The sequence below is a fragment of the Canis lupus genome, chromosome X (assembly GCF_048164855.1).
Source record: "Canis lupus baileyi chromosome X, mCanLup2.hap1, whole genome shotgun sequence".
Classification (NCBI taxonomy): domain Eukaryota; kingdom Metazoa; phylum Chordata; class Mammalia; order Carnivora; family Canidae; genus Canis; species Canis lupus.
Genome location: NC_132876.1, coordinates 66228596 through 66244017, shown reverse-complemented (window position 1 = coordinate 66244017; position 15422 = coordinate 66228596). Strand labels below are relative to the sequence as shown.

General features: G+C 40.5%; 1 protein-coding gene across 3 annotated transcripts in view; it reads right to left on the bottom strand.

The window, feature by feature from the left end:
• Window positions 1–15071, bottom strand: part of NEXMIF (neurite extension and migration factor) — a 133612-nt gene extending 118541 nt beyond the window's left edge. For 2 of the 3 annotated variants that reach the window (XM_072815125.1, XM_072815127.1), the window contains exon 1: window positions 14924–15071. The gene's annotated coding sequence lies outside the window, so the exon portion shown is untranslated. The remainder of the gene's footprint in view (window positions 1–14923) is intronic. The other variant, XM_072815126.1, reaches the window with a different exon arrangement.
• Window positions 15072–15422: the final 351 nt, after the last annotated feature.

The window sequence follows — 15422 nt, the reverse complement described above, 5'->3', positions numbered from 1 at the left end:
AAACACAGAACAATTCTATATATACTTATATATATAGAATATATAGTCTATATTCATAGGTATATAGTCTATATAATATATATTCATGTATGTATATATGAATGAAATGGAAGAGTACATACCAAATTCATCTTTACCTCTGGGAATGGATAGAGAGGAATGGGGTTGGAAATAGGGGACAGAATTTAACTTGCCTGTAACATTTTATTTTCCCACTAGAAAAAATCTAGAGCAAACTTGATGTTAAAAATGGTAACAGAAGGATGCCTGGGTGGCTCATTCAGTTGAACTTCTGCCTTAGACTCAGGTCATGATCCCAAGATCATCCCAGGATCGAGCCCCATGTCAGACTGCCAGCTCAGTGGAGCGGGCTTCTCCCTCTGCCCCTCCCCCTGCTTGTGCTTTCTCTTTCTCTCTCTCTCTCTCTCAAATAAATAAATGAAATATTTTAAAAAATGGTAACAGAAAAATCTGGTGTTTGTCAGAGGGGAGAGTGGGGATGGGTGAAATACAGAAAAAGGATTAAAAGGTATAAAAGTCCAGTTATAAAATAAATAGGACATGAAGATACAATGTACAACATAGGAAATATAGTTAATATGTAACAACTTTGTGTTAGATTATAGCTAGATTTATTGTGATGATCACCTCATAATGTATGTAGATGTTAAATCACTATGTTGTGCATCTGAAACTAATATAATATTGTATGTCAACTACACTTGAATAAAAAAATCTTATAATTTTATTTGTCAACTACATCTAAATAAAGGTGAAAAAAATAAGAGACTTAAAAATGGTAATAGTTATTATTCAACATGAGTACATTCTAGAGATCCACTGTATAACAGTGTTTTACTTAACAATACTGTATTGTACCTTAAAAATTTGTTAAGTGGGTAGATATGTTAAGTGTTCTTACCACAGTAAAAAAAAAGTTACATTTGTCAATTCTGAGTTGAGATCCAAGTGTGTTTGTTACATTAATTCTTAGTGCTTTTCAGTATTTTTTTAATTACTCAAAAACATATATCATTGTTAAAAGCAAAAGATTAGATTTGTGTGAAATGTTCGTGGATTGTTTTGATAAATGACAAATGATTTTAATCTCAAAACTAGGAAAATGGAAAAGAGAAAAAAGTAACCGGACAAAGAAAAATGAAAGAGGTTTTATCACTGGGATTAGATAAAGGCCCTGGGAACCTCAGGAACTTTTTGCCCAAAAGTAACTAACAAATTCCTATTTTAGATCATAAGCCAAAGACTTAACAAAGCCTATTGGACCTATTACAAGATGGGAATCCCTGAGTGTTCCAGCCTCCAGCATCCACCATATATTTAAAACCCCATGTGTTTCAATGATGGACAGAAACCTCCAGTCAGTCTCCCCCAACCGCTTAGCCTTTCAGGGACAAATTTTCCATCTCAGCTTCCAAGGCGGCTGTTACAACACCACAAATCACCTTCTGCCACCCCTTCTTAAGCCAAATTCCTACTGGTTTCCAGGAATCATATGGGGAATGTGGCTCTCTGAATTTATTGCCCCAGAGTACTCAGCTCACATTTCTTAAACTAAATATCTTACTATGAAAGCTGAACATGCTGAAGATAAAGCTTTCCTTTTTCCCCTACCTGGCCTCCCCCAACCTAATCCCTGTCACAGTCAGAAATGCCATTTTATCCCACAACTCTGAAGAAATATCAGTCATCTTGTCTCTTTGCTGCATACCGATTGATGATTGAATTTTTTATCAACTCACTGTCTCTTGATTTCCCCCATGGCCTCTTTTGTCAGCCCTTTTCGCCAAACCCTTCTTGCTTTTTGTGGGCACTCCACAATACGATGCTTTTAAATGGCTCTTCCTTCTGACCATCTGCCACACCCAGGAGCCATAACCTCTTTCAGCTGATGTAACTGAAGTGCTGGCTCCAGACTTTGCTCTCTAAGGGTAACAATGACCTTGCAACCAGCCACACAATATGCCAGGAAAGCATCTGTAGTCAAACAAGCTATGGATCTCAGGCAACATCAAAGAGAAGGTTAAAGGCCCTGATGTTACGTGAGGGGGTAGGTTGGGAAGGTGGTTAGGTAGGAGAAAGTGTTAAATGGAATGGATGAGCACAGACTTCATGTGTTCAGAAACCAGAATCCTCTGTACCTCACTGTTCAAAAAGACCACAGATAGGGCATTCTGAGGGAAGGGATCAGGGCTTCGCCTGTAATAATCACTCTGTCCCTGATTTATACTGTGACTTTGAGCAACTCAATGTAAAGTATCTGAGACTCAATTCCCCCACCTGGAAATGTTACCATCATGGAAACTCTTACTGTGGGAAAAGACCTTAGAGATTAGCTCTCCACCAAACCTTCACTTGACAGTTTACAAACTCTGAGGCCCAGGGAGGGGAAGTAACTTGTCACACATGGTCTTCAATATTTACCCTTCCTAAGTCCATGAGATTGTTTGTGAGGCCAAATGAAATAAAACACTGGAGCCTTTTAAATTCTTTAGAAGAGAGGGGCTATAGAATTATAAGGTGTTATTATTCGCAGTATCAGTGCCTATATTCCCTTAGTCTCTTGAATGAAGACACACCAGACTGAATTTTCACTTCCTCAGGACTACTAAACACACAGTTATCTCCTTCAGCTGGCCATCTCAGCAACAAGACAGCAGCTCTCTGCCCTATTGTTCACTATAGCCTCTCTCACCTCAAACTTTCTCAACTACTTTAGCATTCCTTCTACCTGAAGATCTAGAAACACCTAGTCCTCCCTGCACCTTCCTCTGGGCCCATGTGAACCTTACATCCTGTGACACCCAGCATTTCAGTGCCATAAGTAGATGACATGGGGCAAGAAGTTCACTACACAGGGCCTCCTAGAGGGTTATTGAATAGAGTGGGGTCAGAACCACAGAAATCAGAAAAAGGCTGAAGAAGTCCAAAAGGACAGAGGGCAAAATAAAGGGCTGGGATCATGCTTTCCCTTTCAGTACATATAATACCAAATGGCTTTTCATTTAAAAGAATAATTTGAGAATGCTTTTGTCTAGTATATGGCCTGGATGCCTGAGGCACTCTTGTGGATTTTTCAGTCTAATAAGCTGAATTTTCAGAAAATAAAGGACCCACACTGCTGACATTTGCCATATCCACTCTAGGCTTCCATTAGTCAATGGGACTCCATGCTGGAAGATAACAAAGTTGTACCTGAGGGAAGAATGGTAAAGGTGAAAATCAAAAGACAGAGAATAGCCCACCTACCTGTTCTTTAGCATCTTCCAGTGGTTGACTAGAAGTAACTTGGCCTTGGGATCCCTGGGTGGCGCAGCGGTTTGGCGCCTGCCTTTGGCCCAGGGCGCGATCCTGGAAACCTGGGATCGAGTCCCGCATCGGGCTCCCGGTGCATGGAGCCTGCTTCTCCCTCTGCCTATGTCTCTGCCTCTCTCTCTCTCTCTCTCTCTCTGTGACTATCATAAATAAGTAAAAATTGAAAAAAAAAGAAGTAACTTGGCCTTGATGAATCATGAATCATTGCGATCAGCAATATCATGACATCACCACCTAATCTGAACAATAAACAAATGGGGCTTTCCTTTTATTCAGGTGCTAAATATATAGAAATATGTATCTACCAAAGAACTGTTGCAATAGGGCCAAAATGAAACAAAACAAAAACAGTGGCTTATAGGAAAAGAGTGAGATCAATGGCAAAGAAGGCTGATTCCAAGTTCTCTTCTCTTCTCAGATCTGTATTACAGTATCCTAATCCTTTGGCCCCTCTGCTTAACTGATGACCATTGTCTCCAGAATTAAATAGCATATCTGGAGCATTCTTGAGAGACAAAATGAGAAATTGAGATTTTGGTTTTTCCTACGATATCATCTCCATATCTTTGAGTAAAAGACCAGGCATACTCACCTTTTGACCACAAACACATACATGAAAGGATCTAGGTAAGCTATAGCCTATGGTTTAACAACAACACTTTGGCCTTGGATTATAAAACATGTCTATCTCTCTTTACCACACAAATTTCAAACTGTTTCCTCTTCAGATGCATATGTATTTTTGTTTAGCTTTAAGCCAAACCACACAAATCTGCAAAACTCACTGTAGCACTGGCACAATTCCCCTTCCTTTCACCTATTTAACCAAATGGATTTGACTATGTCAGTTATAAAACATCTTAACATGTCAAAGCTACATCTTTGCACATATAGGATTTGCTATAAGAAAAAGCAATGTGATTTATGTACCATATATAAAACACACATTTAATAAACAGTGGGTATACTTCTTTCTTTGCCAAGAGGCACAATAGATCAACAATCCATAAAAACAAGCACACAGAGATGTATACACAAATACAGAGAGCCAGTAAGGAAAATGTTACTGAACTGCCCCACAGGGAGATCAGAAACACTGAATCTACATTGAGGAAACCCCTACAAGTCAAAGGAAAGAGAGATTTCAGAAAGCAACAGTTATGCCAGTACATAAAGAAGCTGTGTAACAGGGTCAATGAATTCTCTGAGCCTTGAACAAAAAAATGCCAAGAAGTCAACACGGAGCTCTTTGAAGGACAGAGCTCTTTCATAAATGTTTCCCACCAGGCTAAGATGCTGGAAGCCTCAAGGATCAGAACATTGGGGCCACAAAGATGCCAGATAAACCCTAGACTCTAAAAAAAATGAATGAATAAATACCCTTTTCATAACCTACTCTTTTCTGTTAATATTTCCTCAATCAATGATCATTTCAATCATGGAGATGGAGTGTTTTTGCTAAGAATAAATAAACTAACTTCTCCCACAGGGGAGACTATCTCTTTAATCAAATGGAGTGGTACAGGAATCTGCAGTGCATCACTTTACTTCTCTTAGAAGAGTCAAGAGGCAAAAATTTGGTCAATACAATGATATAGTTTCTACCAACTCTGTGGGGTCCATACTATCCAGGTGAGTTCCCTGTTGCCCATATTTCCCTAGTACTCATCTCTGCCAAAATGACAGAGACGTTAGAATTATCCCATAAATATTTTAAAGCAGTCATGATAAAAATGCTTCAATAATCAATTACATTCTTGAAACAAAAAAAAGTAAAGTCTTAGCAAAAAAGAAGAAGAAGAAGAAGAAGAAGAAGAAGAAGAAGAAGAAGACGACGACACCTGGAGGAACCAAGTGGAAATTTTAGAAATGAAAAATACAATAACCAAAATTTTTAAAAATCTCAACAGATGGGTTCTATAGCAGAATGGAGAGGACTGTGGAGAGAATCATCCAACTTGAAGACAGAATAATAGAAATTATTCATCTGAACAACAGAGAAAAATAGACTGAAAAAAATGAACGGGCCTCAGGGACCTGTGAGACTATAAAAAATATCTAACTTTCCTGTCATCAGAGGAGGTATGGAACAATAAAATATAAGAAGGCAGGATAGATAAGGTTCAAAGGAAAATGGCTGAAAAGCTCCCAAATCTGGCATAAGATATAAACCTACAGATTCAAGAATCTGAGAGTATTCTTAACTGGATGAACCCAAAGAAGTCCATACCACAACACATTACAGTCAAACTTCTAGAAATTTTAAAGACATGGGAAAAAAAATCTTGAAAGCAGTGAGAGAGAAATGATGCTTTAGCTATAGGAAAAAAACAATCTGAATGATTTCTCATCAGGACCCACAGAGGCCAGAAGGCAGTGGCACAATCTTTTTCAAGTGATTAAAGACTAGAATTGTCAACTCGGAATCCTATATTCTGTGAAACATCCTTCAGGAATAAAGGGGGAAATTTAAAAATTCTCAGATGAAGGAAAACTAAGAATTTGTTGCCAACAAATGTGCACTAAAAGAATGGCTGGAAGTTCTCTAAATGGAAGGAAAATATAAAAAAGGAATTATGGAACCTCAGGAAGGAAGGAAGAACAACAGAAAAAGCAAAAGTAGGAGTAATACAATTGACTTTGCTTTTCCTGTCAAGTTTTCTCAATTGAAACAAAAATTATAACACTGATGTAGTTCTAAATATATGTAGAGGAAATACTTAATTCAACAATATTATAAATAAGGGAGAATAAAAGGTTAAGTTTCCTCAAATAGGTAAAATGTTGATACTAGTAGATTGTGATAAGTTATATATAGGCACTCTGGTATATAGTTTTACAGCTTTTTAAAAACTAAACATGCCTTTACCATATGATCCAGCAACCATAGCCTGGGCATTTTCTCTAGAGAAATAAAAACTTCTGTTTACATGAAAACCTGTACACTAACCTATACTGCTTTACATGTAAGAGCCAAAAACTGGAGACCACCAAAGTGTTCCTCAACAGTTAAGTGCTAAGCAAACTGTGATACATTCATATCATGGAATACTGTTCAATAGTAAAAAGGAATGTACTGTTTATACATAAAACAACTTGGATAGATCTCAAGAGAATTTTGCTGAATAAAAAGCCAAAATGAAAACGCAACATATTTCATGATTCCATTTATACAATATTTTTGAAACGACAAAATTATAGATATAAATTAATGATTAATTGCCAGGGGTTAGGGATAGTGGGGGTGAAAAGGGTAAGGGTGACCATAAAGAAAATAAAGGGATAGCACAAGAAAGATCTTTTTTGGTTATGGGACAGTACTTTATCTTGATTGTAGTAGTGGTTACACAAATCTATACCTGTGACAAAATGACATAGAACTAAACACACCTATTGTTCAGATGTCAAGTTCATGATTTTGATCTTATACTAGATATGTATATGTAAGATGTAATATTGGGGGAACAGGGTGAAGGGAATATAAGACCTCTCTGTCCTTACAAAATACTGTGAATCTACAATTATTTCAGAAGAAAAAGAAAAAAATCAAGTCACTGTGGTAAGCAGAGTAATGACCCTTTAAAGTAGTCCACAGCCTACTTGTAGAACCTGTGAATATGTTAAGTTATATGTCACAAAGGGAGTTATGGTTGCAGAAGAAATTAAGTTTGCAAATCACCCAACCTTGAGGTGAAGAAATTACTCAGTATTATTCATCCAGGTAGACGCAATGTGGAAGGGGGAGACAGAAGAGTGAGAGTCAGAGAAGGACATGTGACAATGAAAGCAAGATTAGAAGAATGCAATATGCCATTGTTGACTTTGAGGATGGAGGTGGCCCATGAGCGAAGAAATGTGGGCAAACTCTAAAAGCTAGAAAAGGCAAGGAAAAAGAGTCTCTCTTAGAGGCCCCAGAAAAAAATGCAGTTCTGCCCACACCTTGACTTTAGCCCAGTGAGACCTGTTTCAGATTCCTGACCTCTAGCACTGTGGGAAAATAAATTAATGTTGTTTATAAACTACTAGATTTTTGGTAGTTTGTTACAGCATCCATGGCAAACTAATACAATCACCAACTAGTGGTTAAAAACCAACTCACTCAAAGATGGGCAGCTGGCTTTTTGCAGAGTACATTCAACTCATTATTCAGAAGTCAGTAGTTCTGTACTATAATCTTAAATCAATGGTTAATACATCATGGTGAATGCTATCATCACCAATGATAGCAATGATAGAAATTTTGCCTTTGAACTACAGGGAAAAAGAAATATGTTACTCCTTATTAAATAGGGCCTGTTAAGTCAATACAGAAATAAGAACAGAAGCATTTGTGCCATGAAGGCTGGAAATCTTGTCTCAGCTACAGATACCTGTTTGCAATGAATTTTCTGCTGTGTTTAAAAAACAGAATATCTATACTTATTTTCTAATGGAGAGAATATAGAAATAGAAAAATGCAATGAATTAGAAAAAGGGTGAGGTAAATTAAATCAGATGATAAAAATACCCAGCTAGAAACAAAGTTAACTTCCTCTAAGACAAGAGAATCTGTTTTATTCTTTTCTGTGCCCCCAGTAACCCAGTGCTTAGCACAAAGTAGTTGCTCAATAAATTTTTGCTAATTAAAGTAGATATGATGATTAACAGCCCTTCCAAATTTAGGATTCAATTAGTCCCCATACCCTGCCTCATACTCCTAACTGCTAAGATAAAAAGAAGAGACAAGTAATAAACATTTATTCATGGATAAGGATACCACCTATTCCTACCACCTCAACTGTAAGTAAGACACAGATGTGGCATATATTCTTGTTTGCAGAACTTAAGGAGCTTTGCTTTTAATAAAGCATGTTAGATCTCCAGGATGGCTAACAATCCAAAAGGCCCATGAGTACCAGGAGTCCTCATGAAGATATCTGGATACCACCTTCCTCTCTGACTCTACCTAACTATTGATGCTAGCATGAGTACCAGGAGTCCTCATGAAGATATCTGGATACCACCTTCCTCTCTGACTCTACCTAACTATTGATGCTATTGATGCTAGCAAATTCCCTATTTTGGTCAAGGCCATTGGCTAAGGTAAACATATAAAAAGAGAAAGATGAAAGAGAGGTGGGGGCAGGTAAACATGCATGAACTTTCATGGAATATATTTTATATATTAATAATGAATTTGTGGATAGTGAATGTTGAACAGTCACTCAAGAATCTGAAAGTTGGGCAGCCCTGGTGGCTCAGTGGTTTAGCGCCACCTTCGGTCCAGGGTGTGATTCTGGAGACCTGGGGTCGAGTCCCACATTAGGCTCCCTGCATGGAGCTTGCTCCTCCCTCAGCCTGTGTCTCAGCCTCTCTCCTTCTCTCTCTCTCTCTCTCTCTCTCTCATGAATAGCTGAATAAAATCTTAAAAAAAGAAGAATTTGAAAGTTGACAAATCAAGGATTTAGGGATACTATCCTTGGCTTGTTTTTGGTGAGAACAGTAAGTCAAAGTGGGTGCTAAGTGATTCTTTTTCATAATAATAATAATAAAACCTGTGCGGGCTAATCAGAAGAATGCTTGTAACAGTAGCTGAGGGCTGTGGACCAGAAGCATATTAATAACAGGCTTTCTTGAAAGAATCATTTTCATGGCTTCCATTTGAAGCTACCATGACCATGACAGCCACACAATAGGAATTCTTGAAACAATTGAGCAAAGGCTAGTGCAGAGGTTAACTCAGAATGTATGGCTGGACTTCCTAAAAATGTATGCAAGTGTCATATATGTAAACGTGCACTTTTCTGAAAGTTTCCTTGGCATTCATCAAATTTTCACAGGAGTTCATGCCAAAAATAAGGGTTAGGAACCACTAAGCTAAGTGGTGATGGCCCATTTTTCCTACTCCCTTACTCAGTAAAGCATGTCTTCAGAATGTGTTCCAGTTACTTAGTAAGTAAAGAGACAGAAGGTCTCTGTTCAAGCAAGTTACTGAGACCTGGTCTCTGGGTTAATAAATCACATGCATGCTTGGAATAACATGGCAGATACTGGATAGGAGGCCAGAAAAAAATTCAGTAACACCACAAAATTTAGGTTACTGCAATAGGCAGGAAAGAAAAGATCACTATTAATGTTTTTACTCAAACAAATTCACATGTGGATTTTACTTTTGGGGTCATCACCCAGCCATTCTATTTGGTTCTATACATGTTCAGGAAACGTGGACACATTTTAACATTGGCCTAAGTAAAGCTCAATTCTGAAGGGGTCGCTTGAAAACACCTGTAAAAGCAACTTTAAATAGCTCCACATTTTCTTCTTGTTTGCATTGTTCTTTTGCTGTAGTGGGCCAGATTTGGCCTGTGGGCCATAGTTTCTTTTGACCCCTGCCCTAGATCAGTGAAAGCCAATTGTAGATACTTAGAACTGGAAAGTAGTTTATTTTTTTTTATTTTTTTTTTAATTTTTATTTATTTATGATAGTCACACAGAGAGAGAGAGAGAGAGAGAGAGAGAGAGGCAGAGACATAGGCAGAAGGAGAAGCAGGCTCCATGCACCGGGAGCCCGACGTGGGATTCGATCCCGGGTCTCCAGGATCGCGCCCTGGGCCAAAGGCAGGCGCCAAACCGCTGCGCCACCCAGGGATCCCTGGAAAGTAGTTTAAAAGGTCATCTTCTCCATTAAAGAAAAAGCAATGGAAATAAATGTAATATCTACATATGGATATCTACATATAAGTATAGACATAACTTATAAATTTGTATTTGGCAAGACCACATGCAAACTATTTGGGACAGAGAGATAGTTACTTGTGCATTTCTCAAAGCATATTCTAAAAAGATGAATTCACATTCCATTGGTACCATTTTCTTTTGTCTTACAACAGCCATGGTAAAGATGATCTTTCTAAACCCAAATGCCTCCTGGTATGCTTGGTACTTATTACCTATCACCAGTCTTTCATGAAAATAAGAATAGCCCTGTTCCAGCATGCATATAGGATCTCTTTGTGTGCTTGATTTAAAAGAGCCTTATCGTTAGGATGACCATAGAATTTTCTTGTCCAAACTGGGACAATTTTGAGGGTGAAGCAAGCATGCCAGGACAAGAGGTATAAACCACAACGTATGGCTGCACCACTTCTAGTCCTCCATAAAGGAAATGGTTTAACCTTGCTTCAAGGAAAATCAATCTCTGTGCCTTTTCTCAATGGAGGATGGCTTGGCATTACTCTAGCAATCAGGCCCACGGTATAATCTTGGTATCTAACCTCTAAACCCCCTCAGGTGAAATATTAGGAGTAGCTCCTTGCTTAGCTAGTTGTGTTAATACTTGAAATGGGCTACTACGGGACAAAGATGTAACTTTTTAAACATGGCTTGGGGGGGTTTGAGAAAACAGTAGATAATTGTTTATATCAAAGTAATCTTACTGGGGATGGATAAGATGACTTATTGAGGTGCCTTTTAGACAAGCAAAAATTATATGCATAGTCGTTGGTCCTGAAGACTTCAGTCCTTTTTCTTCCAGAGAACAAGGAAGGGAAAGACATCAGGTCATAGTGCTTATCTGCAGAAAAACACAGACCAAAAAGAGCACATTCCCTAGTAGAGGCCTGCAAATCACCAAGGGCAGTGAAAGACTGAAGGGAAAAGAAGCAAAGAGCATCCTCATCCCTTTTACTATAGCTGGCCCAGGAAAGGCCCTACTATCAGTATAAGAGTTTTTCCCCACCATACTCCATTCTCCAGGCTGACCCCATCAGACTAGATTTTCTCAAGGTTGTGATGTGCTTACTGTTGCAGAAGAGTCAGTGTTGCTTGAACAAGAAAGGAATGTTGACCTCTGCCTAAAATGAAATTTTCTTGGTGAGAGAAAAGGTCTGAAGTTAAAGGTAGGTCCAAGTGATGATGCAATCTCATCCAGTGCCCTTTGTTTTGTTTTCAAGCAGCCCTGGAAAATGGCACAAAGAGCCTGGTGAGTCCTTTATGTCCAACCCTATGACCTTGGGCTTGAAATGGTGCTTTCTGGTGGAGAAACTATTAATGAGGGAGCTAGTTGATGGGCAACTTTTCATAGGAGGTAAAGGGCGAAAATAAAGAAAAAATCAAAATGCTGAAACCTGAAATCTTGTTGCATTATTTTTTTTCTTGTGCAAATAGGTGTTTGCGTTAAAATATGGAAACAAGACCTTTGGGCAGAAAGACCTACACTGTGACTGTGAGGAGCGATTGATTATATGCTTTTAAATTGAGGAGGTAGAGATAAAGGAAGTTTCTAAAGGGATTATCATATGTTAAAGAAGACTTACAGGATCCTGGAGGTCTGCTATTGTCACTAAAATGTTTAAGAGGGCAAAAGCAGGGAAGCCAGATGACCTCCTCCTTATTATATCATTTCCCTTCCCTGTCATCCACTTTGGTTCTTCTCTCTTTTTGGTTGCTACAAGCAGGAACACTTAAACCACGTATTTGTCACCAGATGAATAAGTTTAAAGACAATGTAACAATCAAAGGCCAGTTAGAATCTCTTTCTCTCCCTTTAGTAAGGTATTTGGAGGAAAAAATAAGTATTCACTAGAACTGGACTTAGGAACAGAGAAAATGCAATCAATGAATGCTTGTTGGCTAGAATTGGTTAAATAAATACTTTGGTGAAACCAGGATCTCCATGGTGATTGTGTCAGATAAGCACATCTTTGAGTGTTTAAGATCCAGCACTTATCACTTTACTCATCTGTTTTCTTCCACTTAAACACAGGTAACGCCACCATATCTTTAGTTTTCTCTGTTCACTGGGTAGTTTACAGGTAATCAGAGGATTATGAAAAAATAGAAAAAGGGAGAAAAGAGGCAGTGAGGCAGAGAGTAAGTGGCAGCGTTTCACTTTGCAACAGGGTGTTAAAGGTGTGCGTGTGTGTATGTGTGTGTTGGTGTATGCATGTGTGTGTGTGTGTGTGTGTGTGTGTGCATGCGCCTGTGTGTTTTAAAAAGCATTGATGCATCAAAGATTTATTCACTGAACAGGTTGATTTATTTAACAAACTTGACATATGTCAAATTCTACCATGTGCTTACATAATTGTTACCCATTAATCAAAGCTATTATTTAGTCAAATATTTGTTTTAAAAGTATTTTCCTTTAAATGACTTTTTCTAGTCCACTGCACAATCAATCAGTGGTTCATTTTTATTCTGTTTTGTTTTGTTATGTTAACAACAGCTATTTTGAATTTAATCTTCTAGGGCCATTTCATCTTCACCCAAAATCTATTCCTTTTTTCCTTAGTAACAAATTTCTGGTTAAAATCACATCATAGGGAAAAATTTAAAAATATCTACAAGGCCCTTTCATGTTATTGTATTTTACATTCTTGATTTCCAAAAAAATAGCAGTTTCTCAACATACTGTTAAAATCAGATATCTGAATACTGCTAACCTAAGAAACTGGTTATCAGGACAAAAGGGCATGATTTTCATGGGTGAGTGCATGTTTGTGGAGTGTAGAAAGGTGGTTGGGACAGCTAGGGGTGAGCTAATTGGGTAATTAGAATAAAGGAAAGTAAATGGAGTCAAATTCCAATTCTTAAATTTTGTTGAATCATGCTATTCCACCTGAACACACGTGTACAAAAAAATTATATTTTGTTCAACTCAAATGTATGTAATTGGGAGGTAAAATATTGGGAGATATTTCTGAGAAACAAAAATGTCTAATCACTAGCTACCAGTTTGAGTTCTTCTATTGTAAATATGCCATTTGCAAAAGCAAGAGGCTCATTTTGATCTCCCAGGTCAAGGTGTGAGGACTAGGAAAGATGGGGGGGTGGGAGGAAGGGAAATCCCACCACCACACAAGTAAATCTTTGACCTAGTAAGCAAATACGTTTTTGTTGTTACTGCTGGGTAAAATGTACAAGTCTTCCAGAAATTAGACAGTGTAATAAAAATGTACCAGCCCAAATTTAAATTGCTCACTAGACAGATGGTTAATTATATTCACAGCCACATATTTCACTGGGATAGTTTCAGACACTCAGCCAGTTTTATTTGATTATCCAGTTTCCCAGTTAATATGTAAAATGACAGTTACTTTGGGGTTTTTCTGTTCCCTTCTAAAAATATATTTTAAATAAGGGTAAATTCTCCTCAGCCACGAGAACATCACTGCTGTAAATAAAGTGTTGGATTATGGCACCCTACGTGTAAAAGATGTAAGAGAGATTCATCCCCTGAAACCCAAACGGTTTCTGTAGTTCAGAGAAGACTATTGGAACACCTTTTCGCACCAAAGAAAATATTTCAGGAACTATCAGCACACTCTGCTCCTCCGCCAAAAACAACCGAGGAGATATTTAAATCACTGGTTGACATGCTTTCGATGCTTTTTAAAAACAGCTTTAGCAGCCCTACACAAATCATGTCTCTTCAGATAAGAGTCTAGAAAATGGAACGTTAGGAAAACGTTAGGAAAAGGCCACATAGCTAAGTACACTGCTGTGCACAGAATTCAACAATATGCTAGGAGCCAAAACCCAAAAGCAAAATATGAAACCCACTGACTCCAAAACGCAACCAGAAGCTAGGCAAAAATCAAGTGTGCCAATGTTGAAATGGAGACGCTATGTATATGTGTGTGTATATATATATATATATATATATATATATATTTTTTTTTTTTTTTTTTTTAACTTCAAAAGAGACAGGAAACCTTGCGCGGGTGATTCGGTCCCTCACGAATCAGACAGAGAAGCAGTCATGCTGAAACCACTGGATTCCTCAGCAGAACGGCGCCAACTCAGCGGCGCGTTTTCCATACTTTCCCGGAGCAGGCCCGCTCCCCACGCCAGCTCGCGGCCTCCCAGCCCTGCGGGTGTGCTAGACCCGAGCGAAGGTGTGCAGCGGGGCGAGGCAGAGAGAGGCACCAAAAGCCACGCAGGAAAGTGTGTCAATTTGATCCCCACCGAAATCGGGAAGGGACCGAGGGCCAATTTCCGCGAAGGTCACAGCCTCGGCGAGGCTCATTGGGACGCCCAGCACACACTCGCCCGCGGCCCTTGGTCGGGTGGCGCGTGCTGGGGAGCGCTCAGTGGTTGGCAGGGCAGCCCCAAGCGCGTAGGGGGCGCTGGCGACCGTACTTCGCACCTTTGCCGCTTTGGCCCTGGCTCCCAGTCGCGGCCGCCGCGTGGGTCTTCCCGCTCGCACGGAAGCGTGCCGTGTTGGTGCCAGTTCCCTGGCCAGGATCTCTCCGGCACCAGCCCGAAAGGAGGAGGCACACTGCTGTCTTCGATTGCCGGGCTGTGTGTATGTCAGCGCCAAGGCTCCGGCCCGCTCGCTTCCCCTCCCCCCTCTCCCGGCGCAAGCAGAGGCCTTTCCTAGATTGCAGTGCCTATCAGGGCTAGCCGAGATCTCTCGCCCTTACTGCCTCGCTCCCTCGTACACAGACACACAAATGCACGCCATTCTCACACAGAGATCTTGCCTTCCTTTTTCCCTTCCTTCTCTTTTATCTTGGCTTCCCCCAATTCGTTCCACCCCTTGCCATCTTGAGCCAGCGGGGGAGCCTGAGAGAAGGCCAGGGAGCTGGTTGGTAACGCTCGTACTCACCTCGCAGGCCGACTCAGGAGGCGCAAGTCGCTGGCAGGCTCAGGCAGCCGGCGCTGGAACTAGCGCGGTCGCAGTCAAGGCTTGACTGCCGCCGTCGCTGCAGCTGCTAGAGCCGCCGCCGCCGCCGCCGCCGCCGCCGCCGCCGCCGCCGCTGCTACTGCTGCCACCGCCGCCGCCGCCTCTGCCTCAGCTCCATGCGCCAGGCCCGCCAGGTGGACGCGCCTGTGTCCCTAAGGCGCCGCTGCCGCTGCCGCCGCAGTGCTAGAAGGAGTCAGAGCTGTCGGGATCTGGCCCTGAAACTCAGCACCTCAGTGACTCTGGGCCGCTCTCGTGGTCCGTGCTTTGGGTGCACCACCGCTCGCTCGGCCCGGGCTACCTCAGCTGCGGGCTGCGCGCGCGGCGCTGGAGCCCTCTCAGTGCGGTGGCTGCGGCGGTCCGCGGGAGGGAGAGAGGAGGAGGGCGGCTGCTACTGTCGCTGTAGTCGTTAAAGCTATTGCTA